Here is a 23,654-nt window from a genome sequence, read left to right on the forward strand (position 1 = left end):
GCATTTTGCTTCCTAGATCCACCCCAGGAACTAGTTGTAGTCCAAGACTTCTCATTCTGTGATAACTCTAGTGCTGGGTGCAGTTCTGATAATTCTGTTTTAGACACATTCCAGCCATAGTGTTAAGTGTCCTAGGAATAAAACACAGGATTTACCCACTGTGGTACTCTTACCAGCTGAGGCTACAGCTGTTTCAGATAGGTAAAAAATTTGTTCTTTGGGTTTCATTAGGATTTTGTCTAGAATATACGAGTGGATGATAGTACAGGAATACTTTTGGGGGCGGGGGAAGATTGGGCGGGGGAAGATTGGACTTGTGCCCGTAGTCTTTCCCCATTCAGGATTGTCTTTTCATTTGGATAGAGAGAAAACACAAGAGGTTCTTCTGGTGACATAGTACTTTCTGTGTGTGTTAGGCTAGAAGTTGGGTATGCTGAGAGATGAACTTTATCTGGTGAAGCTATTCTCTCTGAACCTGGGACAAATTTTTATCTAGCCAGCTAAAATTCATAATCAGAAACTATACTTCTTGAAACTAGATTCAGGTGCTGAGACACCCTCCACCCCCACAGTCTGAGTCATCTCTTGGTCTCAGTATGACTCCACTGCTTCTAGTCACCCCCCCCCCCATTTCTTTTGAAGGAGGTTGAGACAGAGAGAGATAGATAAGAGGGAAAATGAGAGAGAAGACACCAGCAGTCTGTTCCACTGCTTGTGAAGCTTCCCCCATGCAGGTGGAGATCAAGGTCTTGATCCTAGGTCTTTATGCATGTTCATGTGTGTGCTCTTCTATGTTAACCAACATCTGACTCCCTTAACTTTTTTCAGTTGACTATTTTCTTCAGAAAATAAATAGATAAATGTAACATTTTCAGTTTTATTTGTAACTATAAAGTAGAATTCTTTAATTTGCTGGATATATACACATAAATGAAAAATGGTTTATCTTAGTCTACCCCTAGCTTTATGTTTGCTTGGAAGAATGTTCTTGATCTTAGCTGTTGATTAGGGAACAGGTGTGGGAGATAGGACAGCAAACTGTACTGGTTGTTGTCTACCCTCTGTAATGGGATTCAAAAGTCCACATGCATAATACATTTTTAAAAAAACTCTTCCAGGTTGTTAATCAATATGTGTTCTGACCATTCAGTCTTGCACACTTGGTGCCATTGATGAGTATTGAGAATAGAAACTTAATTTTATTAACTTACAGTTAATACTTATTATCAGTAGTGAACAGGAAAAAAAAATCACCAGAGATTTAGGTGAATTTTTGCCACTAGCAGATGTTTCAAAGATTTCTTCTGTTATCACGGAATCCAAATAATAGAACGTTCCCCAGTTTTTAATATTAGCACTGTAAATTTTTATAAACATATAATATATATCAAAGTGACAAAATGATAGCAATATAAATCACAATAGAAAAATATTCAAGAAGTAATTTGAAATGTAAAAGATTTCAGAAAATGTTACAACAAAAATTTGTATCTTTACTGTAGCAGTCTTTAAGAAAACAGGCAGCTAATGCAACTAAAAAAATCCTATGTTATATTAAGAAAAGAGAAAACAGACAGCTAAATATGTCTAAATATTATAGAATACCCATTATATTAGTGTAAGTCTGACAGGGCAAAGACTGGGTGCCATATGGAGAAAAATACTTCAAAATTTCTGAAAATGTAGAGGTATATTTATCTGCTTTGGTAGTTGAGGAAGTCTTTGCAATCAGCACATCATTGGTGGATACCATGAAGGGAAAGATTTGAACTACATTTAAAAGGATTGCAAAATAAATAGGCATAATTCTGTGTGTGTGTGTGTGTGTGTGTGTGTGTGTGTGTGTGTGTGACAGAGAGAGATATATTGAATCTTAGTATGGTGTATGTCTGATTAATCCTTTTGCACTATTTAAGAGCAAGTAAGTGAAAAAGTAAACACATTTAGTCAAATATTACATAATTTGAGGAATAATGTTAAATTTATGTACATACTTAAAGTAAAATGGAATATTTTAAGTTACTTTGACATATCTAAGATGCTACCTGTAATTTACCTTCAGATGTCACAGAGCTCTTTGCCATCAGGTGACTTTATGGATAAATCTGAGAAGTAATACCACTTTACTGTATAAAGGCTCTTTAATTCTTACTTATTTAGATATTTAATGCCAAGGATTCGTACACATACGATTCCACTGCCCTAAATGGATGCTGCTGCTGCTGCTGTTCCTCCTCTCCCCTACCCACTTTCCTCTTTCCCACTTCCTCTCCTCTCCCCCTTCCCCTCTTTGTTTCCATGTAAAGTGTGAGGGACAGAGAAGGGGGAGAAGGAGGGACACTGCAACACTACTTGTAAAAACCCTGTTCACAGTTCTGACATAGTTCTGGGGGGTTGAATCCAGCTTTAGTGAACAAGTCCCTGTTATATTTATTTATTTGTTTGTTTGTTTATCATTTTATCTTGGAGTTAGTGGTTTATAGTATAGTTGTTGACACATGGGTAAAATTTCACATCTCATTATTATAGATACTTGGAAAACACTCTCACCTCTAATGTAGGTACAGGTTTTGGGGTGGGGGGAATAAGTATAATTTTATAGTTCTTTAAATGATCTCATGCTTTGTATATGCATCACATCAGAAAAATTTTGCTTAAAATAAGCTATTTGAAGGCCAAAAGTACCTTGCATATGTATGACACTTATGCTTGATCTCTAGTACCACATACAATGGAACAGTACTCTCTCATAAAAATAAATGTGCTCGGGAGTCAGGTGGTGGCGCAGCAGGTTAAGTGCACTTGGCACAAAACTCAAGGACCGGCCTAAGGATCCTGTTCCAGCTCTCAGCTCCCCACCTGTAGGGGGTCGCTTCATAGGCAGTGAAGCAGGTCTGCAGGTGTCTCTCTTTCTCTCCCCCTCTGTCTTCCCCTCTTCTCTCCATTTCTCTCTGTCCTATCCACCAACAACGACATCAATAATCACAACAATGTTAAACAACAAGGGCAACAAAAAAAAAGGAAAATAAATAAATATAAGAAATAAATGTGCTTTTAATTAAAAAATAAAATTAGATATTGGGTTTTTGGAAAAATCATCACACATTTTTTCATAGAAAAATGCATCCTGGCCTGAGGAGATAGAATAATAGTTATGCAAAAGCCTCTCATGCCTGAAGCTTGGAGGATCTGAGTTCAATCCCTCAGCATCACCTACACCAGAGATGATCAGTGTTCTTCTAGAGATGATCAGTGTTCTTTCTGTCTGTGTCTTCCTCTGTATTAGTTTCTCTCTGATTAAAAGTAAAATGGGGGGTCTGGACAGTAGCACAGAGGGATAAGCACACATGGCGCGAAGCACAAGGACCAGCGTAAGGATCCCGGTTCAAGCCCCCCAGCTCCCCACCTGCAGGGGGGTTGCTTCACGAGTGGTGAAGCAGGTCTGTAGGTTTCTATCTTTCTCTCCGCTTCTCTGTCTTCCCCTCCTCTCTCCTAGTCAACAATAATAATAATCACAACAACAATAAAACAACAAGGGCAATAAAAGGGGAAAAAATAGCCTCCAGGGGCAGTGGATTCATGGTGTAGACACTGAACCCCAGCAATAACCCTGGAGGCAAAAATTAATACATAAAATAAATAAGGTATTAGATAAAAATAAAAATATGTCATGAGTCAGGCTGAGAGTATGGATCGACCTGTCAATGCTCATCTTCAGCGGGGAAACAATTACAGAAGCCTTCAACCTTCTGTATCCGACAATGATCTTGGGTCCATACTCCCAGAGGGTTAAAGAATAGGAAAGCTATCAGGGGAGGAGATGGGATACGGAGGTCTGGTGGTGGGAATTATATGAAGTTGTACCCCTCTTATCCTATGGTTTTGTCAGTGTTTCCTTTTTATAAATAAAAAATTAAAAAATATATGTATGTCATCAATATTGCAGCAACCTAGTACTTTTTAAAAAATATTTATTTATTTCCTATTGTTGCCCTTGTTTTATTGTTGTAGCTATTATTGTTGTTATTATTGATGTCATTGCTGTTGGATAGGACAGAGAGAAATGGAGAGAGGAGGGGAAGACAGAGGTGGGGAGAGAAAGATAGACACCTACAGACCTGCTTCACTGCCTGTGAAATGACTCCCCTTGCAGGTGGGGAGCCGGGGCTCCTATGCTGGTCCTTGCACTTTGCGCCACCTGCGCTTAACCCGCTGCACTACTGCCCGACTCCCCAACCTAGCCCTATTTTTTTTTAACCTAGCCCTATTTATTTATTTATTTATTCCCTTTTGTTGCCCTTGTTGTTTTCTTGTTGTAGTCATTATTATTATTGATGTCATTGTTGTTGGATAGGACAGAGAAAAATGGAGAGAGGAGGGGAAGACAGAGGGGGAAAGAAAGATAGACACCTGCAAACCAACTTCACTGCAGATCTGGCTTACAGTGGTGCAGGGGATTGAACCTGGGACTTTGGAGCCTCAGGCATGAAAGTCTCTTTGCATAATCATTATGCTATCTACCCCTGTAAGACCTTCTTTCTAAATTTACTTCTCTTTTTTAAAAAATTTTTTTATATTTATTTTCCCTTTTGTTGCCTTTGTTTTTTTAAATTTTTCTTGTAGTTATTGTTGTTGTTGTTATCAATGTCATCGTTGTTAGATAGGACAGAGAGAAATGGAGGGGGGGAGATGGGAGAGAGAAAGATAGACAGCTGCCGATTTGCTTCACCGCCTTTTTTTTTTATTTATTTAAGAAAGGATAAATTAACAAAATCATAGGGTAGGAGGGGTACAACTCCACACAGTTTCCACCACCTGATCTCCATATCCCATCCCCTCCTCTGATAGCTTTCCCATTCTCTATCCATCTGGGAGTCTGGACCCAGGGTTGTTGTGGGTTGTAGAAGGTGGAAGGTCTGGCTTCTGTAATTGCTTCCCCTGCTGAACATGGCCGTTGACTGGTCGATCCATACTCCCAGTCTGCCTCTCTCTTTCCCTAGTAGGGTGGGTCTCTGGGGAAGTGGAGCTCCAGGACACATTGGTGGGGTCTCCAGTCCAGGAAGCCTGGCTGGCATCCTGATGACATCTGGAACCTGGTGACTGAAGAGAGAGTTAACATACAAAGCCAAACAAATTGTTGAGCAATCATGGACCCAAAGCTTGGAATAGTGGAGAGGAAGTGTTAGGGGGATACTCACTGCAAACTCTAGTGTACTTCTGCTTTCAGGTATATATTTTGCAGTAGTTTATGGATACGTGTGAAGATATGTTCTCTCTCACAGAAACTGGTGTATATCTAGGTTTTGGGACTTTGTTAGAAAGTGAACCACCTGGGATGGAATTAAAGAATACTATGAAAGAAAAGGTCTCACCTGAGTAATGAAGCTGAAGGGTTGTTATTCCACACGTGAAGTCTCTGGACACAGTCTGAGCTGAAGCATGTTGAGATGGCAATCGTTGTGTTGATTAGGTTGTGATCGGCAGATGCAATATTATTTGATATGGATTGGGAGAGGCATACGGGAAAGTGGGCCCTATCCAAAGGTTCCAGGACTGGGGGTGAGTACAGGCCTTTGAAGCGACTCCCCTGTAGGTGGGGAGCCAGGGGCTCGAACCGGGATCCTTACACGGATCCTTGCGCTTTGCACCACGTGCGCTTAACCCGCTGTGTTACCGCTTGATTCCCAACCTAGTACTTTTATCTTCTCTAATACTGCCATTATTTGAGAATTGTCTTATTGTATTGTGATATTTATTTATTTTACTTCTATTTTATTTTATTTATTAAATTTTTTTTAAAAATATTTATTTTATTTATTCCCTTTTGTTGCCCTTGCTGTTTTATTGTTGTAGTTATTATTGTTGTTGTTGTTGTTGGATAGGACAGAGAGAAATGGAGAGAGGAGGGGAAGACAGAGAGGAGGAGAGAATGATAGACACCTGCAGACCTGCTTCACCGCCTGTGAAGCGACTCCCCTGCAGGTGGGGAGCCCGGGTTTGAACCGGGATCCTTATGTCGGTCCTTGTGCTTTTCGCCACCTGCGCTTAACCCGCTGCGCTACAGCCCGACCCCCTTCTATTTTATTTTATTATGTTTATTTGTTTTGTTTACCAGACGACTGCTCACCTCTGCCTTATGGTGTGCAAGGGATGGAATTTGGGACTTTGGAGCCTCAAGCATGAAAGTCTTTTTGCATAACTATTATGCTATCTTCCCCTGCTCTTAATACCATTTTCTTTAATATTTATTTATTTATTTTCCCTTTTGTTGCCCTTGTTGTTTTATTGTTGTTGTAGTTATTGTTGTTATTGATGTCGGCTTTGTTAGATAGGACAGAGAGAAATAGAGGAGGGGAAGACAGAGGGGGAGAGAAAGATAGACACACCTTCAGAACTGTTATACCACCTGTGAAGGGACTCCCCTGCAGGTGGGGAGCTGGGGGCTCGAACTGGGAACCTTATGCCCGTCCTTGCGCTTCGTTTTGTACCGTGTGTGCTTAACCCGCTGCATTACTGTCCAACTCCCTCTTACTACCATTTTAAATAGCTGTTTAGTTATTTCTTGTCAGCAGTATCTCTACTTCAAGTTAATTCCCTTCTAATTGTGACAAAATACAACTTAAACTTTACCAAATTTTAAGTGCACTGTTCAGAAATATTACTAGTTCAATATTTTCGAGGAGAAAATGAAAGCATAGAGAGGCCCAGTTGAAGGACACTCCACACTGAAAGTAGGAAAGTTTGGGCAGAAGATTGACAGTTTACTAAGAGAAGAGATTCTCAAAATAATTTAGTGTCAGTGGTAGTTAGAGTATGCAAAGAGGTGAAATTTCTTCTTCATCTCTTGAATTGGAAGACAAATTAAAATATGCAGCATTATTAATGGCTGTGCAAATTAGTTCAGTCTAGATCGTTAGCTTTAGTGGTCTTTGTCCTGTGACTTTGTACCCCATATTTGGGCATTTACTTTGTGTAAATAATAAGAAAATATACCAAGGTGTTATTTATTTGGTTAATCTTTGCAGTGTTGATTACAAAGTTGGAAAGTCTATAGTGAGCAAATGTTCAACACTATGTGATGAAGAATAAATTCTTTTACAAATATTATAAATTATTGAAACATTTACTAAATTTTAATATTATCTTTATTGGAATTGTAGCATAATTATTATCTTTGTAATAACTGATAATTACATTTGTAATTATAAAAGAGCTCATTGTTCTTTTCATTTAAGTATAAAGTTTGAATTACTGAGTTTATGTAGAAGAAAGTGTAGGTCTACGAATTAAGTGCTTTTAAAATGGAAATAGAAAAGAGCAGTAGTTCAGAATAGTATGGAGAATCTAGTAGTTCAAGATTGATTTAATTTGTTAGATTTGAAACTTTGGACAAATTACTCATTTAGAGTCAGTTTCTGAGTGCCTGTAATTCTGTCCAGTATTTTTAGATGACTGTAAGATGTTAAGCTACTTAATGATGTATTGTACAACATGATTAAGAAAGTAAGCATTTATATTTGGGAATGTTAAAATGAAGTGTTAAATAGTTGAAATACCTTCCCTTCTCATGCTACATTTCACTTAATACCTGTGTTAGATAAATCTTTAATATTGTTGTACTTTGTATACAGATGTTTGTTCATATTTCAGGCCAGGGTGGGGGTTTACTAATTTCCTGGATCTTAAAAAATAATTTGTTGTATCAGGATATTAATTGAAAAAAATTTTGGGTCACGAATCAGGTTTTTTTTTTTTTTTGCCTCCAGGGTTTTCGCTGGGAATCGTTGCCTGCAAGTCCACAGCTCCTGAGGCTATTTTTTCTATTTTGTTGCCCTTATTGTTATTGTTGTTGCTGTTCTTTTTGTCATTGCTACTGTCATCGTTGTTCAACAGGACAGAGAGAAATCAAGAGAGGCAGGGAAGACAGAGGGGGAGAGAGAAAGATAGACACCTGCAGACCTGCTTCATTGCTTGCGAAATGACTCCCGTGCAGGTGGGGAACCCGGGCCTCTAACCAGGATCTCTACTCAGGTCTCTGTGCTTTGTATCGTGTGCTTAACTGCCTGGCCCCCACTCTTAGAGGTATTCGTTCTGCAAAGAACCGTAGGGACTTAAGCAAGGGGATTAAGACAGGGACTGGACATTGTCCTCTGAAAAATGAAAGCATGTGCCGCCTATCTCTCCCCCATTTGTAATGGCACTGAATTATTAGATGATGTGTCATATCCCTCTTCTCCAGATCCTCTCCTGCATTTGCTGGGGCCTGGGATCAGGACTCTCAGCTCAGAGGTCTGTAAGGTAAGAAACTAGTCCTAAAATTTGTTGTTAGCCAACCCACTTCTCAAGGTTTTCCTCAGTAGGTTCAGGCAGATTATGCAGGTGATCTTGGGGAATATGTCTTCTGTAGACATAGGCAACACTGAGAAAGAGCTTGCATTGTGCTCACCTATGACCTGTCATTTCCTCTACCCTCCCCATTCTGTGTTTTCTCTCCTGCCATACTACATGGCTTTACAGCACCATTCAGGAACCTCCCAGTCTGGTAAACACTGTGCTATTTGTGGGTGTTTCTTCTTGACTTTTCACATGTCATGCTAATAGAATTCCTTTCAGTCATTACTGTTATTTTCAGATTGTAGGAGATAATGCACACTTAAAAATTGGATTCTTCATGGTGCTTCACTGAGGTGTTATTCTTCAAAGGGAGCCTACATACTGCTCTAGAAGTTGTTCAGTTACATCAGCCAAACACAGTAGATCAAAGCTCCTGAAGGGGGCAGATGGAAACAGAGAATGGCGATAAAATTGTTCACTTTTCTATCTGATGATTAACCATGTTTGGTACATAACTTTGTCAATAGTGTGGTGAGAATATGTACATTCACAGCCTTTTGTGGTAACTTATTTCTGTTTTGATGTATTTCAAAGATATTAATAGTTAAATGAGGAGATGTTTCTTCCCCAGTAATTGATTCTAGCCTGGATAATATGTGCTAGTGTCTTTTGAACTGGCAGTTACTCTGAGAGGTAAGTGTGAGCTACTGTGCCATTGGCATTAGCCCCAACACCCCCCTTTTTGTTTACTATTTGATGGAGAATTCAGAAGGAAATGACTTTTTAAAAAATATTTATTTTCCCTTTTGTTGCCCATGTCTTTTTATTGTTGTTGTAGTTATTATTGTTTGATGTCGTTGTTGTTAGATAGGACGGAGAAATGGAGAGAAGAGGGTAAGACAGAGGGGGAGAGAAAGATAGACACCTGCAGACCTGCTTCAACACTTGTGAAGCAACTCCCCTGCAGGTGGGGAGCCAGGGGCTCGAACCAGGATCCTTGGACCGGATCCTTGCACTTCGAGGCATGTATGCTTAACCCACTGTGTATCGCCTAACTCCCAGGAAATTACTTTTAAACTACAATTACTACCATTAATTGAGGGACTCGTCTCCTTATCCCCACCTTTTTTCTCTTTTTGTTTTCTTTTCTCTTTTTTCTGTAAGGCTTTTCACTGGGGCCTGAAAAGTGAATCCATTGCTATCAGTGGCCGTGTCCCCCCACCCCCCCCTTCTTTCTTATTTCTTAGGTAGGGCAGCGAGAAACTGACAAGGGAAGGGCGAGAAAGAGAGGGAGATAGAGAGATACCCGCAGATTTGTTTCACTGCGTGCACATAGTAAAGTGTATACCCAACTGAGTGTGCCACCACTTGTCCTCATGTTTCAAGAATTATAGCTATCTACTCTGACATATTTTTTCCTAGCTAACTCATTTACATAGTTTCAAGCCAGTGTATGCTTCTATTAGGTTGAAAAATTTAACAGTATAAAAATAAAAATAAGAAAGGAAAAAAGAAAAGCCAAATACTGGCTATTTCAGTCATCCCTGTGGAAAGCCGTGGAACATGAAGAGTGAAATGCTTTGAAATGTAACTGTAGTTCAATAACTGACAATACCAGGTTTGTATTTCAAACAAATAATACCATTACCCTATCAGGAAAAGTAGGTGCTTAGATTTCTTTCTAGGTAATATAACTTGATTATATTCTTACAAAATGAGCTGCCCAGGGATATGAATTGAAAAATAAAATTTCTTGCATGGAAATGTTTTCCTAGTATTAAATTTTAAATACACACAAATTGTTTTTACACTTCTAAATCATTTTCTAGGTATTCTGGAAGCATATGGTGAAACAAAGTCATTTGTTGTAATGCAATGCACCATTTAAAGAATTTAATGCACTGTCTTAGGCATCCTCAAATGAATTTTTATGATGTCCTTCTGTAGTCCATATGTCAACTTAGATGGAATATAAGTCACATTCAAAGTCCTTCTCAGTGAAGTTGGTAAGAGACAGGTAATAGGATATTATTTGGTATGGTGAAATTCATTCATATTCTCCCTCTCCCTCCCTCCTTCCCTCCATCTGTGTAGGAGTGGCAGAAGTTCCCAGAGGAGCTCTTCCATTCCCTGCTCTCCCTCCAGGCCTTCTCTTTTATTTTCCTTTTCATTATTCTGTTCTTTTTCTCACTAGTGAAACCAGCAGTTGGGAAACATTGGACAGCTTATATTTTACTATGATAATAAATGCAAGCTGAGTGCAATATTCTTGATAAAAATTCATACAGTTATTATTAAAAACAAACAGCTGTACTTAGCATCTTTGAGGTTGACTGATATCAGAATTTTGGATATCTTTTATACTTTTAATTAAAACATAGCTCTATATTGTAGAAAAAGGACAGAGCATTGTCATCAGGCACTTACGGAATCAGAATGCTAAAACCTCTTTAAGGATCAATCACATGCTTTTTTCCTTATGATTTTATTTTGTTGTCATTATTTACAGTTCACAGTCATTATAAATTGCTGTTTACAATATTTCTTATCTCATTATCAAATGAATCGATTAAAACTATAATAGTGGCATAGGTGTATGTAATTCTTTGGTTGTTAATAATTGATGGTATGCGAAGTACTTTTGATAAAGTAAGTGTTTAAAAATGAAAAAATTCAGAGCTGCTAGGCCAATTTATAAGCCCTTTGACATAAAAACATCAGAATTAGTCTTTCACATAGATTTTTGATTTTGCTACTTATATTTTTCCTCTGTCTTAAGGAATACTGGGTCACTTATAGAAATATGTGAAACTATGAAGATAAATTTTCAAATACAGAAATTCAAAGCACAAATGATGGAATTTTAATAGGTGTTTGAGGAAAGTTACAAATTTTTGCTACTGCTTTCAAGATACATCATATTAATTTGTTAGAACGCATCAGACTTATTTTTTTCTCCTGGTATTGAAATAGCATGAAGTACATGTTGTATTCCTACTTTTTAGATTACATAAAATAGGTATTCTTTCATGTATCTGAAGGTGTTTGTCCTTAAAAATCTTCTCATTTCTGTGAGGATGTTAGAGACTTGCATAAAATGGATGGGAGACTAAAGAAATTGACTTTCTTATGTAGCAATTATGGTCATTGTGTTTTGTTTATCTCTACCCTGATGAGTTCAAAATGTTCTCCATTTTTAGGTGGGGGGTTAAATATCTTTTCACTTCTAAAGAGAAGGAAAATTATTGCCACTGTCTAGTCATTAGGAAGTCATTGTTCTCCTTGTACCTGACACAATCTATGCTACTCCATTGTTAAGACTTCAGTGCTTTTAACTCTTAAGAAAATTGCAAAGGTATGGAGGAAATTCATTTGTTTGTCTCAAGAATGAATTGGTTACCTGGCTATATTTTCCTTTCCTTGAATGTTTAAGCAATATATATATATATATATATATATATATATATATATATATATGTATATATTCATTCCTTGGGTCTTACTATAGCTTTGATCTAGGGTGCATGAATTATACCCAAGGTAGAGACTTGAAGAGCAGGGAAAGATCAGTTACATGCTTTTGATTTTCACTGTACATTCTTCATTAATTCCCTGGTCTAGGAGGTGGCACAAGGACTTCTGAAACTGTTAAGCATGAGGTCCTGATTTCAGTCCCCAGCATCATATTTGCCAGAATGATACTCTGGTTCTCTTACTTTCTCTTTCACTAATAAATACTAAAAAAAAGGAATTTAATTCCAATATGGAATACTCTAAAACACTGTGAGACAGCTAATATTTGAACTACTAATATTGGATGGGAATTTGCAAGTATTTGGTGGTTTATGTCTAAAAAGAAGGAATCATGAAGTGATTTATGAATTCATGGAGGCAAAATATGGTAGAATATTTTTGATAATTGTCTCTGGTTTGAATTATAGTTAGAATGGTGGGTGGATCCAGGCCATAAAATACCTTAAATGGTATATAAAGGAATTTTAATTTTGATTTTTTAAAATTTCTTTATTGGGAGATTAATGGTTTATAGTCAACAGCAAAATACAATATTATGTACATATATAACTGTGGACTGTCACTCTGGGTCCCCCGTCCCCTGGTCACTGGCGCTGAGGGTCAGAGCTGCCCCTTGGGAGTCCTGGGTAACTCTGTGTGTCAGGGGTGATGTGCATGGAGAGAATCACAGACACATTCAGCTCTGGGAGCAGTCTCAGAAAGGTGGGTGACTCATTTATTGAGAGAGAAAGCAGGCAAATTGTACCCATTGCACAGGGAGAAGGTCAAGGTTATCATTAACCCCAAACACAAAGCAACACAATGCATAGTCACATTTTGACCTGCAAACTATTTGATCACAAGTAGAAAGTTGCTATACAAGTTTTGATCACAAGCTTCACAATGCATATTTCCCTGGGGGTAAATTATAGGCACCTCAGGTCGAGGGGAGAGGGGGGTTGACTTAGGAGCTTGTGGTGGTATTTCAAGTTTGGCCAAACACAATGTACAGTAATTCATGGCTTTTGCTTTAAGGGGAAAAGGGGGTATGTGCAGGAAGGTAGCCCCTATTCCAGAGAAGCCATCCATCATTAGTTCAGGAGGTCAGGGGAAACCTGCCCTTGTCTCCACTTGAAGGGAGAGTTGGGGGTCAATCCGCTTGGACCTCATGGAAACAATGGCCTGGGCTTTCTGGGACAGTGGGTCCCATCCTCCACCACATAACATTTCTCAATTTTCCACTTAATTCAACCCCCATTAGATCCTCCTCTGCCATCATGGTCCAGGACCTGAACCCTCCCCTTCCCAACCCTAGAGTCATTTACTTTGGTGCAGTACACTAACACTAACTCTAGTCCAAGTTTTCTTTAAAAACAAGACAAAACTATTCTTTGGGGTCAGGAAAATATTTCACTTGGTTGGACCAGGGGGTTGCACACCTGGTTAAGCACATATGCTACATACAATGCTCAAATACCTGGCTTCGAGCCCCCAGTCTCCACCTGCAGAAGGAAAGCTTTGCGAGTTGTGAAGCAGTGCTGCAGGTTTCTCTCTGTCTGTCTCTCTCCCCTCTTTCCCGCTTGATTTCTAGCTGTCTCTGTCCAGTAAATAAGGATAATAAAATAATAAAAATAAAAAATAAAGGTAACAAAAAATATTTCATGTGGCACAAAGCGCAAGGACCAGCGTAAGGATCTCAGTTCAAGCTCCGGGCTCTCCACCTGCAGGGGAGTCGCTTTCTGTCTTCCCCTCCTCTCTCGATTTCTCTCTGTCCTATCCAACAATGACGACAATAATAACTACAGCAATAAAACAAGGGCAACATAAAGGAATAAATAAATATTTAGAAAATATATTTCATTTGGATAGTGTGCTGCCTTGTCAAGTGCATGCATGAGCCATGCTTGAGTGTGGCCCTTCTGTATTGAGGGTAGTTTTGTTGCTCTGGTCTCTTTTTCACTCTTCTCTGTCTCTTTGTCTCTGTCTCCCGCCTCTCTCCCCAAAAGAGCAAATTATTATTTGCTCTCTGGGCTCTGCTTTGTTATTCATATGGAAATAAGATAGATTGTTTTGCTGTTTTTTAATTAAAAAATTAAGTATGGTTGATATCTTATATCTCCTGTACCAAAACAGAGATGAGATGTAATAGACAGCATAAACCCTTCTTCACATCTCTCCTTACTTCTCTTTGTGCGTCCTACTTCTTAATAATTTCACAGAGACAAAGAAAGCAGTTTTGTGACATCAGAATCCCACAGTTTAGTTTATTACTTCATTCAGCTGTGTCTTCTTTTTCTAGTAATTTGGCAATCTGGTCTTTGTGATAGATAGAAGCTAGAGTCTTTGACCATAATGTTGATCCTACCCTCATTTTTTAAATTGCCACCAGGGTTATCCCTGAAGCTCTGTACAAGTAGCTCCACTCTCCTTAGTGGTAGCCATGTTTTCTCCCTCTCTCCCTACCCCCACCTTCACTTATTTTCTTTCTCTCTGGTGTGTGTGTTAGAGAGAGAGAGAGAGACAGAAGGAGAGACACCCACCTGCTGTGCTGCTTCATTGCTAATGATGCTTCTCCTCCACCCCCAGCCCTCACAAGGGGACTGCAGACTTGAACTAGGGTCTCACTCATGATAATATGTGCACACTATTTGGTGAGCCTTCACCTGGTCCCCTTAAAAAACAAGTATTTTGTGTAAAGGAATCCTGTAACTGCCTAGGATTCCTGCCTAAGTCTGCTTTCACAGTTTTCTTTAGTTTCTTTCAGCCTGTTTTCTAGCACTACTTTTACCCTATCCATTAGCAAAACTGTTACCTTGTACCCACATTTGGATTTCATTTCCCTGCTTTCTTTGTACTGCTAACTGGAATGTCTTATCTATATAAATTCCACACATATTCAAGGCATTTCAACTGCTTCCTCTTCTGTGAAGATTTATCTGTTCACCCTAAGCTTGAAGTAATCTCTCTTTACTGTGAAATCTCTAGTTATCTTTACTTTAATTATAGACTTTTCTTTCTTGTGTTTGCTTATGTCTAATATCTCTTGTAGGTCATTGAAGACAAATCCTTTGCCCTTGCCTTTTGTTCAATAAATATTGAAGGAATGAAAGAGACTTGAGCTCATTTAAAGAATCTTAGTGACCTTTTACTATTTACTAACCTATCCTGGGTGTCAGCTCTTTCTTAATTGTGCTTATTCTTCCATTTCCAAGTTAGTAATAGCTAACATTTGAATATAATGGTTTACTTTTCACAAAGTAGTGTACATGTTATGTTGTTGAATTACATATGCACAAGCCTAATAATTATATAAGGAGGCAGTGCAATTAAACTGTCAAGGCAGAAATTGAGGTGTAGGGATGTGGCGAAATAGCTCCCTTAGATAGTGTGCTGCTTTGCCATATGCATAACCCAGGTTCAAGGCAACCCCTCATTGCATTGAAGGAAACTTTGGTTTTGTGGTTTCTTTCACTGTTTCTGCCTTTTTGGCCTCTGTTGAAAAAAACAAACAACAACAACAAAAAAAAGAAATTAAGGTGTAGATGTGTTTTTCATTTTTAGTTTATATTAAGTGGTAATTTCATCCTAGTCAGTAGTCTAGGAATTCTGTGTAACACCCCCCCCCACACACACACACACTTTATAGATGAAGAACCCTAAACCCATGAATTACCAGCTTGAGGTTACTCAACTCTTATCTCAGACTTGCAACTATAAGTTTATTTGACCAAAATCTTGTGATATGCCAGAAACGAAGATACTTCTTGGGTTCTAAAAGATAATATTTAAAGGTTTCCCTTTCACTATTTTGAATAAATTGTGGAGATTTTTCTTGTAATTTTTTTAGTTTTTAAAGATTAAAATAGACTTGGTTTTTATAGCCCTCTGCCACTTCTTTTTTTTATGGCCCATTAGAGTCTAATTTCTGAAATGCCATTAATTTTATTGGCCTCTGAAGGATCTTACTCACTCTTGATAAGTTCTAAGGATCTTTGGGATATTAGTCTCATTTTAACTCTTACTGGTATAATTGGATCAATGTGATGCTTTTGATTTAATTGGTTTCAGCTTGTCAGAGGAGAAAGACATTCTCTCTTGGTGCTATATGCAAAATTGTCTCTGTCTCCCAAGACTCTCTACAGAAATGAGATTATTTAGACTCAGCATTTCTTAGAATTTTCTAGAGTTTGGTTTCAGCCACTAATGGGAAATTCTCTAGGGAAACCACAGGTAGGATGTTTGCATATTATTATTGAATTTTTATAAGCACAAAATAAATCCCAACCTGTCAATATTTATAGAATTAATAATGTGAGTTATCTCTGTAAATTCCTCTAGAATCCCCAGAGTTCCCCTTTCAACCCCCCACACCACTATAAACCAGAGTTGAGCAGTGCTCTGGTAAAAAAAAAAAAAAAAAAAGTCCTGACTTGCTAACTCTTTCTAACAAGAAATATATACTTAGAGGCAGTAGGTGTAGTAATAATTTTATTTTATTATTTATTTATTTATTTATTTTTCCTTTTGCTGCCCTTGTTGCTTTTTATTGTAGTTATTGTTGTTGTTATTGATATTATCATTGTTGGATAGGACAGAGAGAAATGGAGAGAGGAGGGAAAGACAGAGGGGGAGGGAAAGATAGCCACCTGGAGATCTGCTTCACAGCCTGTGAAGTGACTAGCCCCTGCAGGTAGGGAGCCAGGGATCAAACCGGATCTTTATGCAAGTCCTTAAGCTTTGTGCCACTTGCTCATAACCCACTGCACTACCTCCTGACTCTCAGTAGTAATAATTTTAAAATGGCAGTCTTTTTGTAAAAAATCTATTCAATAATATTAGTAGAAAAGTATAATTAAAGTTAAGATTTACCTATTTTGTTTGGATTTAAAGAATTATGTTTTATTTATTTTGGCTTTCAAAGGAAAACTAGAATTAACTTAAGGGCCAGAGGTAACATGCACATACATGGTTTATTCCAATCCTGAAAAGAAGGGAGACAAACCATTAACCAGAAACATAAATTAAAGCAAAAACAACAAAATTTTCTAATTTGATACTTTCCAGATGTCTGTGTACATTCTTTTTCAATTGATTGCTCACTAAAGTGTTGTTTTTACTTAAGTTAGAAAGATTACTACCCCATTCTATAAATGTTTTGTCAATTTTTATTATGATTTATTTTTTTATTTTTGCCTCCAGGGTTATTGCTGGGACTAAGTGCCTTCGCTACTAATCCACTGCTCCTGGAGACTATTTTTTCCCTTTTTTCTGGTTATTTATAGTTGCTGTTATTATAATTGCCATTGTTATTGTTGTTGGATAGTCAGAGAGAAATTGAGAGAGGAGGAGAAGACAGGGAAAGAGAAAGACACCTGCAGACCTGTTTGAATGTTTGTGAAGTGACACCCCCCCTTTGTAGGTGGGGTACTGGGGGCTTGATCCATGATCCTTGTGCGGGTCATTGCGCTTTGCACCATGTGTGCTCAACATGTTTTGTCTATTTTTAAAACTACACTTATTCCATAAAAACTTGAGATTCATATCTGTGTGTATACATATGAATGTATCATCTCAAGGTAAAAAGCAGCACTAGGATTTGCTTTGCTAATAAGCAAATCAATGTACCAGTATGTTTATTTACAAATGACATTTCTTGAGGCAATATTTCACTTTGTTTAATATTTTTCATTGAATGAAGCAATCATCTTTTTTGTATGATAAATTAGATAGTATCATCTAAAGATGAATTGAGGGTTTCCCATTTGAGGTCATTCAGCATATTCTCTTGAGTTTTCTTGGGCCACGTCTGGTTCTATAGTCTACTTATTTAGGTCAAATTCTGTAGTAGTCTGATAAATCAAGTTATTCTGAGAGTACCTTATGAAGGGATTTTAGTACCTTGCTAAATAGTAGTACTGAAAAAATGCTTATTAAATTAAATGCCTGTCACTATTAACCCTATTTCCTAGATTCAGATCTCCAGTAACTAAAAATTATAACTATGTAAAATGCAAGTAGCTCACAGTCATTTTTATCAGAAAAAACAGAAGGCTTTTTTTTCTTTCTAATCTAAAAGGCTACTTTCTATTTTTTGTGTTTTAAAATGTATTTGTTTTAGAAGTTCCACCTTGGGGTTGGGGAGATAGCATAATGTTTATGCAAAAAGACTTTAATGCCTGAGCCTCTTACTTTCCAGATTCAATTCCTGCACCACCTTAAACTATCAATAGAACTGAGGAGTGCTCTGGTTAAAAAGAAAAGGAAATAAATTCTACACTGGCAATTGAATGTCAGTTCTTTTGTGTTTGTTTTTTAGCTCAACATGGGGCTTCAGTTTTAGATTGCTGGTATGGACAAGGAAGTGTAAGACCCTGACAGAGGCAGGAAGGGCGAAAGAGACTATAGCATCAAAGTTTCTTTCAATGCAGGGGGTACTGGGTTCAAACTTTAGCTCCACACAGGGCTAAGCAGCGCAGTCTCCAAGTGAGCTGTTTCACCAGCCTGACCTTGAGATTTTTTACGGGAGTTGAGGGGAGGAAAAAGAAAATCTGGGATTGGAATGGAGTATTCTGAGTAGTGAAAACCATTTAATCTTCTGACTTGTAATATAATAGGCTTATTTTTGTGACTCAAAACAATTTCTGTTGTAATGGATTATGTTTTACATATAAATTATTGGGTATTGAACCTGTTTGTAGTGGAGAAGAAGCAATTCTTACCTCTTACATATGTACAGTTCTCATCAAGTATCCTTCCACAGAGCTAGTGAGTTCTGGGAACAGTTTTTTCTTTTCTCTGTTATAGAGTAAATGTTTTAAATTTACCGGCTTCATAAGTAGCTTTCAGTATTTTTAGAAATTGATGACATATTTATGTGGAAGGAAACAATAATATATTTGAATTAGATACATAAGGTAGTCTCCTAACCTCTCACCAGAGGTTTCCATGAGAAATATACATACAAATATTTAATATTTACGTACATATACAGACTTGTTACACAGAGAGTATTATATATAGTTACATATTTAATGTACATTAAATAAGTAAATATATTTGTATTTCTTCCCATAATGTAATACCCATTGCCAGAGGATTGTCAATAAGCATCCAGAGAGTACTCCAGCTGGATAAGGAAGGGATAACTTTGCTAAGTGAATAAAATTTGGGTCTAAACTTTTCCAGGAGGAGAAAATAAGCTCTTTGTTTTCTTGTAAAGTAAAATATATGTATATGTATATGTATATGTATATGTATATGTATATGTATATGTATATGTATATGTATATGTATATGTATATGTATATGTATATGTATATGTATATGTATGTGTGTGCATACTTTTCTTGTTGCCCTGTCTTAAGTCTGACAAGGTAGCTTACTAATGTTAAAGAAGGGGAAGACAGCAATGAATCATACTGCTTTTGGAAAATGCTTTAATTGAGAAGAATCTTCCAAAACTCAGCTGGGTTTTTAGTTACCTAAGCCATCTGTTAGGTTTTTCAACAAGCTCTGTTTTCAGTCTCCTTGACTTTATAGCTTCCCCTTGAGAAAATACAAGATTCCAAATCACTATAGCATTGCAGTGTTTTAAAGAAGTGTGTGCGGTTTAGAGTTATATTGCTAATGACTTTTGTCTCTTCTGTAGGACTCAGAACCTGAGTAAAGAAGAGAGATGCTAAGATCTTTTTAAAAAAATTTTTTTCTTTTTGAATTTCTTTTTTATTGTTGTTGTTGATGTCATCCTTGTTAGATAGGACAGAGAGAAATAGAGAGAGGAGGGGAAGGCAGAGGGGGAGACAAAGATCTGCAGACCTACTTCACTGCCTGTGAAGTGACTCCCCTGCAGGTGGGAAGCCAGGGGCTCGAACCGGGATCTTTATGCTGGTTTTGTGCTTCACGCCATGTGTGTTTAACCTGTTGCGCTACCACCTGACTCCCAGTTTTTTCTTTTTATTTATTTATTATTGGATAGAGACAGAGACAAATTGAGATGGGGGGAAGGAGAGAGAGAGACAGAGAGACAGAGAGAGAGAGACAGACACATGCAGCACTGCTTCACCATTTGTGAAGTTTTCTCCCTGTAGGTGGAGACCAGTGGCTTGAATCCAGATGTGCACTTAACCAGGTGCGCCACCGCCTAGCCCCAGCTAAGATATTTTTTAAAAAATATTTTATTTTATTTATTTATTCCCTTTTGTTGCCCTTGTTGTTTTATTGTTGTAGTTATTATTGTTGTTGTCGTCGTTGTTGGATAGGACAGAGAGAAATGGAGAGAGGAGGGGAAGACAGAGAGGAGGAGAGAAAGATAGACACCTGCAGACCTGCTTCACCACCTGTGAAGCGACTCCCCTGCAGGTGGGGAGCCGGGGTTCGAACTGGGATCCTTATGCTGGTCCTTGTGCTTTGCGCCACCTGCGCTTAACCCGCTGCACTCCAGCCCAACTCCCCAGCTAAGATATTTTTAAATGAACATTTACTTTCTAGATATATCAGTAATTAAATGAGCGTTAATTTAGTAGGACTGCTTAATCTTGGTATTCAAGATAAAATTGTATTATATTTTTCAGTCAACCATTGATTTATTTTATTCTTACATCAAATTAATTGATATTGCATGTTGGAAACAATTTTTAAGGGATGTTGATGTTAACTTTATCTCATATTGATTATAATTTCCTGGTGCTATGAAATGGATATAACTGTTGCTGCATATAACACCAACTGTTTGTAGGGATTAAGTATTATTTGATACATTGAATGTCATTCATATTTCTTTTTTAAACTTTACTTATTTGATTTGATAGGACAGAGAAAAATTGAGAGTGGGAGAGAGAGACAGATCGACTCCTGTAGCACTGCTTCACTACTCATGAAGCTTTCCCCCTACAGGTGGGGACAGGGAGCTTGAACCTCAGAGGTTATACATAATAATACCTACACTTAACCATATGAGTCACCACCCAGCCCCTCATTTCCCATTTGTGATGAGATATTTATTTCTTAATTTTTAATCTTTTAGCAATTTAATAATAGTTAATAAGATTATATGATGACTGGGGCGCAATTCCATACTACTCTCACCGCCAGAGTTCAGTGTTCCATCCCTTCTATTGGAAACTACCCTTTTTGTTATCCCTCACTGGGAGAATGGACTAAAATTCTTTATGGAGTGCAGAAGGTGGAAGGTCTGGGTTCTGTATTGATTCTCCATGGGACATGGACGTTGGCAAGTCAGTCCATACGCCCAGCCTGTTTCTATCAGGAAACATTTATTAATGTAAGCAAAACGGTTTGTGTAATTCTATTGTCAAAATATTTCAGATACAAATCTTTGAAAACATTTTATATAGTGGGTTCTATCAGGATTCAACATGTAGAATTCAAAACTGAGTTTCAAATGAAACTGAGTTTTCAAATCCAGTAAATTTTGTCAGGCAGCTCATTCAGAATCTCTGAGCTGTTATACTTTGTGTATCCTCACTCTGTTTCATAGCTGACAATTCTCATTCTGTTCAATTTGGGTTTAGTGATTTGAACAGGGACAGAGTATCAGAACTTGATAATTTAATACTGGTTCTGGCTTATTTTGCTTCTTTCTGTATTATTGCATTAATCATTTAGGAATGATTAATTGTTGTAATGTTGTAATGTTGCAACCCTTGGTTTGCTAGTACTGTTGGAAGTTTAGGTCTGGCTCAGTGCTAGACCACTGGACTAGATCACCTTCAGAAACTCGTCCTTCCACTGAGGATGTAAAGGTCACAGGGCTGGCAGCTGAATTATGGAAGCTTCTGGATTTCTAGTCTACACTCAGTCTCGATGTCTCTCTGGAATTTACCAGAGATTCCTCTACTGTGGGTTGGTAGGAGTGGACACAGTTTTAAACTGATACTTTTGGGGTAAGTGATATGAGATAAGATATATCAGTTATTTAGGTAAGATAGCAATATAAGATGAGGAGTTCTATGCACAGCTGTGTATTCATATGTTTTAGTTTTCTGTCTCTTGAATAGAGACAAAACTGTCCTTTCTTTCCCCTTGGTTTGCCTTTGATTTATTTATTTATTTATTTTTTATTATTATACTGGAACATGACTGAGGCTCTACAGAACTGCGTGTCTTCGATCTAGATCCACTGACTCATTTATCTCTCTTCTTGTGTTGCTGGAAAATTTACATGGAATTTGTTCAGCAGTCCTATAGAGTATGTCTCCTAGAAAGGAAATCGTGACTGATTCTTAATTAATGGCACAGTGACTTAAAAATTGGCACCTGGAAAATTTTCAGTTTCCCTTTTGTTTTACAAAGTTGTTGTAATCTTTTGGCTTTATTTACCAGCAGTGCCAAGTCAATTAACTCAGTTGTGGGGGAAAATATTCTCTTTATGTCAAAACTTTAATTTCCATGGCAAATCATTAACCTTAGATGGGCTATAGCAGCATTTTTGCCTAATACAAACTTTTTAATCTTGATAATGCAAATAAAAGAGCACATTATAGATAATGATCTTAAGCTTAGGTTGGAAATTCACCAGAACTATACCACCTCTAAGCATACATAATTTCCAGAACTCCCTTTTGTTCTTTCAGAAAAGATGATTTGGATGTTGATAATGCCTGTTTCTTAATTTTTGTCGTCAAGGGCTCATTCAGAGAGAAGAATGCCATGTCACCAGTCTGAAACTCCAATTATTATTTTAATGTTAAGGACTGGCAAGTTATAACCTTCTGCTTTTTAAAGTAAAGTCATATTAGAAACCTGTCATGAGGGACTGGTCAGTGGTGCATCCAGTTGAATTCATAAGTTACCATGTGCAAGGAGCTGGGTTTAAACTTCTGTTCCCCACTTGTGAGTGGTGAAGCAGAACAGCAGGTATTTCTTTCTTTCCCTCTTTCTCTTTCCCTCAGACTTCGTAATTTCTCAGAAAGAAAGAATGAAGGGAAAGAAGGAAGGAAGCTAGGGGGGAGAGGGCCACTGGGAGTGGTGGATTTGTCATGCAGGCACTGTGCATTGGCCTTAAGAAACTCCTGGTGGCAAAATATTAACAGTAACATAGCCATGAACATTTGTTGATGTATAATCTATGCTGCTTCTGAACTGTAGAGGGTATATTTGAGTACTTGTGATCTACACAACCTAAATTTATGCTATCTGGAATTTCTTGGAGAAGAGTTGCTGATTTTTTCCCTGTGTGGTGTTGTGGGATCCAGGCTTCTGGTATATTCAGATGTTTTCTGTATAGATAAAGCAGATAGGCGGTTGACTACTTGAAATTTCTGAAGCAGTGGAGTGTTTCTGCCTTTTACTAAAGCATCTGAGTGTTATCCCTTTCTTTGGCTTAAGAATTCAAGTTAAGAGCTCTATAATCCTCTGTAGCAGCGGTCCTTTATACTACAGCTTTTTTCAGTTTCCTGTGACTTGGCTATATTTTTTATTTTGGTGACTTTGTGTCATGCAGATTTGAATTGCAGCTTCCTCCCAGTGGGTATGTGTTGTACTCTTAGTTATGATGAATAAGGGATCTGTCGACTTTGATGACCCATTTCATAGTGGGAATGATTAGCATGAAACATGGCTTCTTATCTATGCTATTTCTCAGACTGTAACATCTAGTAGTAGAAAGTAGTGACTTTGGCATAAACTCTGTTTATTTGTATGACTTTTAATATTTATTTCTGTCACAAAAACAGTATGTTTTATTTATAAACATTGCAGACTAGGTGGCTGGGTGGTAGCATATCTGGTTAAGCACACATATTACAATGAGCAAGGACCCAGGATCAAGTCCCTAGTCTCCACGTGAA

General features: G+C 37.7%; 1 protein-coding gene across 2 annotated transcripts in view; it reads left to right on the top strand.

The window, feature by feature from the left end:
* The window catches only part of KDM4C (lysine demethylase 4C), a 397,677-nt gene that overhangs the window by 162,897 nt on the left and 211,126 nt on the right, over positions 1 to 23,654 (top strand). Inside the window, exon 1 of one of the 2 annotated variants that reach the window (XM_060199548.1) lies at positions 8,265 to 8,298. The exons of the other annotated variant lie outside the window; for it this stretch is intronic. The gene's annotated coding sequence lies outside the window, so the exon portion shown is untranslated. Of the gene's footprint in view, positions 1 to 8,264; positions 8,299 to 23,654 lie in introns of those variants that run through there. 2 annotated transcript variants of the gene reach the window in all.

Source organism: Erinaceus europaeus, chromosome 10 (assembly GCF_950295315.1).
Source record: "Erinaceus europaeus chromosome 10, mEriEur2.1, whole genome shotgun sequence".
Lineage (NCBI taxonomy): Eukaryota > Metazoa > Chordata > Mammalia > Eulipotyphla > Erinaceidae > Erinaceus > Erinaceus europaeus.